A 4,372-nucleotide genomic window follows, 5' to 3' on the forward strand; every position below is an offset into this window, starting at 1 on the left:
CTGAACAAGTGTTAGTGTTTTCTGCAGAAAAGCGATTCTGCGAAGCAATGTGAACACTTCTGCTTCCCAGGCACAGAGAAGGTGCTAGCAGGGAATTCTCTGCCTGCCTTTCCCCAGTGCTCTGCAAGCTCTCCAGAACAACAGCAAATCTGGGGCTCTGTGCTTTCTTTTGTTCTGAACAAGTGTTAGTGTTTTCTGCAGAAAAGCGATTCTTGCGAAGTAATGTGAACACTTCTGCTGCCCAGGCACAGAGAAGGTGCTAGCAGGGAATTCTCTGCCTGCCTTTCCCCAGTGCTCTGCAAGCTCTCCAGGACAACATAAAATCTGGGGCTCTGTGCTTTCTTTTGTTCTGAACAAGTGTTAGTGTTTTCTGCAGAAAAGCGGTTCTGCGAAGCAATGTGAACACTTCTGCTTCCCAGGCACAGAGAAGCTGCTAGCAGGGAATTCTCTGCCTGCCTTTCCCCAGTGCTATGCAAGCTCTCCAGAACAACAGCAAATCTGGGGCTCTGTGCTTTCTTTAGTTCTGAACAATTGTTAGTGTTTTCTGCACAAAAGCGATTCTGCGAAGCAATGTGAACTCTTCTGCTTCCCAGGCACAGAGAAGGTGCTAGCAGGGAATTCTCTGCCTGCCTTTCCCCAGTGCTCTGCAAGCTCTCCAGGACAACATAAAATCTGGGGCTCTGTGCTTTCTTTAGTTCTGAACAGGTGTTAGTTTTTTCTGCACAAAAGCGAATCTGCGAAGCAATGTGAACACTTCTGCTTCCCAGGCACAGAGAAGGTGCTAGCAGGGAATTCTCTGCCTGCCTTTCCCCAGTGCTCTGCAAGCTCTCCAGGACAACATAAAATCTGGGGCTCTGTGCTTTCTTTTGTTCTGAACAAGTGTTACTGTTTTCTGCAGAAAAGCGATTCTGCGAAGCAATGTGAACTCTTCTGCTTCCCAGGCACAGAGAAGGTGCTAGCAGGGAATTCTCTGCCTGCCTTTCCCCAGTGCTCTGCAAGCTCTCCAGAACAACAGCAAATCTGGGGCTCTGTGCTTTCTTTTGTTCTGAACAAGTGTTAGTGTTTTCTGCACAAAAGCGATTCTGCGAAGCAATGTGAACACTTCTGCTTCCCAGGCACAGAGAAGGTGCTAGCAGGGAATTCTCTGCCTGCCTTTCCCCAGTGCTCTGCAAGCTCTCCAGAACAACAGCAAATCTGGGGCTCTGTGCTTTCTTTAGTTCTGAACAATTGTTAGTGTTTTCTGCACAAAGCGATTCTGCGAAGCAATGTAAACACTTCTGCTTCCCAGGCACAGAGAAGGTGCTAGCAGGGAATTCTCTGCCTGCCTTTCCCCAGTGCTCTGCAAGCTCTCCAGAACAACAGCAAATCTGGGGCTCTGTGCTTTCTTTTGTTCTGAACAAGTGTTAGTGTTTTCTGCACAAAAGCGATTCTGCGAAGCAATGTAAACACTTCTGCTTCCCAGACACAGAGAAGGTGCTAGCAGGGAATTCCCTGCCTGCCTTTCCCCAGTGCTCTGCAAGCTCTCCAGGACAACATAAAATCTGGGGCTCTGTGCTTTCTTTTGTTCTGAACAAGTGTTAGTGTTTTCTGCAGAAAAGCGGTTCTGCGAAGCAATGTGAACACTTCTGCTTCCCAGGCACAGAGAAGGTGCTAGCAGGGAATTCTCTGCCTGCCTTTCCCCAGTGCTATGCAAGCTCTCCAGAACAACAGCAAATCTGGGGCTCTGTGCTTTCTTTAGTTCTGAACAATTGTTAGTGTTTTCTGCACAAAACCGATTCTGCGAAGCAATGTGAACTCTTCTGCTTCCCAGGCACAGAGAAGGTGCTAGCAGGGAATTCTCTGCCTGCCTTTCCCCAGTGCTCTGCAAGCTCTCCAGGACAACATAAAATCTGGGGCTCTGTGCTTTCTTTAGTTCTGAACAAGTGTTAGTTTTTTCTGCACAAAAGCGAATCTGCGAAGCAATGTGAACACTTCTGCTTCCCAGGCACAGAGAAGGTGCTAGCAGGGAATTCTCTGCCTGCCTTTCCCCAGTGCTCTGCAAGCTCTCCAGGACAACATAAAATCTGGGGCTCTGTGCTTTCTTTTGTTCTGAACAAGTGTTAGTGTTTTCTGCAGAAAAGCGATTCTGCGAAGCAATGTGAACACTTCTGCTTCCCAGGCACAGAGAAGGTGCTAGCAGGGAATTCTCTGCCTGCCTTTCCCCAGTGCTATGCAAGCTCTCCAGAACAACAGCAAATCTGGGGCTCTGTGCTTTCTTTCGTTCTGAACAATTGTTAGTGTTTTCTGCACAAAACCGATTCTGCGAAGCAATGTGAACTCTTCTGCTTCCCAGGCACAGAGAAGGTGCTAGCAGGGAATTCTCTGCCTGCCTTTCCCCAGTGCTCTGCAAGCTCTCCAGGACAACATAAAATCTGGGGCTCTGTGCTTTCTTTAGTTCTGAACAAGTGTTAGTTTTTTCTGCACAAAAGCGATTCTGCGAAGCAATGTGAACACTTCTGCTTCCCAGGCACAGAGAAGGTGCTAGCAGGGAATTCTCTGCCTGCCTTTCCCCAGTGCTCTGCAAGCTCTCCAGGACAACATAAAATCTGGGGCTCTGTGCTTTCTTTTGTTCTGAACAAGTGTTAGTGTTTTCTGCAGAAAAGCGATTCTGCGAAGCAATGTGAACACTTCTTCTTCCCAGGCACAGAGAAGGTGCTAGCAGGGAATTCTCTGCCTGCCTTTCCCCAGTGCTCTGCAAGCTCTCCAGAACAACAGCAAATCTGGGGCTCTGTGCTTTCTTTTGTTCTGATCAAGTGTTAGTGTTTTCTGCACAAAAGCGATTCTGCGAAGCAATGTGAACACTTCTGCTTCCCAGGCACAGAGAAGGTGCTAGCAGGGAATTCCCTGCCTGCCTTTCCCCAGTGCTCTGCAAGCTCTCCAGGACAACATAAAATCTGGGGCTCTGTGCTTTCTTTTGTTCTGAACAAGTGTTAGTGTTTTCTGCAGAAAAGCGATTCTTGCGAAGCAATGTGAACACTTCTGCTTCCCAGGCACAGAGAAGGTGCTAGCAGGGAATTCCCTGCCTGCCTTTCCCCAGTGCTCTGCAAGCTCTCCAGAACAACAGCAAATCTGGGGCTCTGTGCTTTCTTTTGTTCTGAACAAGTGTTAGTGTTTTCTGCACAAAAGCGATTCTGCGAAGCAATGTGAACACTTCTGCTTCCCAGGCACAGAGAAGGTGCTAGCAGGGAATTCTCTGCCTGCCTTTCCCCAGTGCTCTGCAAGCTCTCCAGGACAACATAAAATCTGGGGCTCTGTGCTTTCTTTCGTTCTGAACAAGTGTTACTGTTTTCTGCAGAAAAGCGATTCTGCGAAGCAATGTGAACTCTTCTGCTTCCCAGGCACAGAGAAGGTGCTAGCAGGGAATTCTCTGCCTGCCTTTCCCCAGTGCTCTGCAAGCTCTCCAGAACAGCAGCAAATCTGGGGCTCTGTGCTTTCTTTTGTTCTGAACAAGTGTTAGTGTTTTCTGCACAAAAGCGATTCTGCGAAGCAATGTGAACACTTCTGCTTCCCAGGCACAGAGAAGGTGCTAGCAGGGAATTCTCTGCCTGCCTTTCCCCAGTGCTCTGCAAGCTCTCCAGAACAATAGCAAATCTGGGGCTCTGTGCTTTCTTTTGTTCTGAACAAGTGTTAGTGTTTTCTACAGAAAAGCGATTCTTGCGAAGTAATGTGAACACTTCTGCTTCCCAGGCACAGAGAAGGTGCTAGCAGGGAATTCTCTGCCTGCCTTTCCCCAGTGCTCTGCAAGCTCTCCAGGACAACATAGAATCTGGGGCTCTGTGCTTTCTTTTGTTCTGAACAAGTGTTAGTGTTTTCTGCAGAAAAGCGGTTCTGCGAAGCAATGTGAACACTTCTGCTTCCCAGGCACAGAGAAGCTGCTAGCAGGGAATTCTCTGCCTGCCTTTCCCCAGTGCTATGCAAGCTCTCCAGAACAACAGCAAATCTGGGGCTCTGTGCTTTCTTTCGTTCTGAACAATTGTTAGTGTTTTCTGCACAAAACCGATTCTGCGAAGCAATGTGAACTCTTCTGCTTCCCAGGCACAGAGAAGGTGCTAGCAGGGAATTCTCTGCCTGCCTTTCCCCAGTGCTCTGCAAGCTGTCCAGGGCAACAGCAAATCTGGGGCTCTGTGCTTTCTTTTGTTCTGAACAAGTGTTACTGTTTTCTGCACAAAAGCGATTCTGCGAAGCAATGTGAACTCTTCTGCTTCCCAGGCACAGAGAAGGTGCTAGCAGGGAATTCTCTGCCTGCCTTTCCCCAGTGCTATGCAAGCTCTCCAGGACAACATAAAATCTGGGGCTCTGTGCTTTCTTTAGTTCTGAACAAGTGTTAGTTTTT

Source organism: Strix aluco, unplaced genomic scaffold (assembly GCF_031877795.1).
Source record: "Strix aluco isolate bStrAlu1 unplaced genomic scaffold, bStrAlu1.hap1 HAP1_SCAFFOLD_33, whole genome shotgun sequence".
Lineage (NCBI taxonomy): Eukaryota > Metazoa > Chordata > Aves > Strigiformes > Strigidae > Strix > Strix aluco.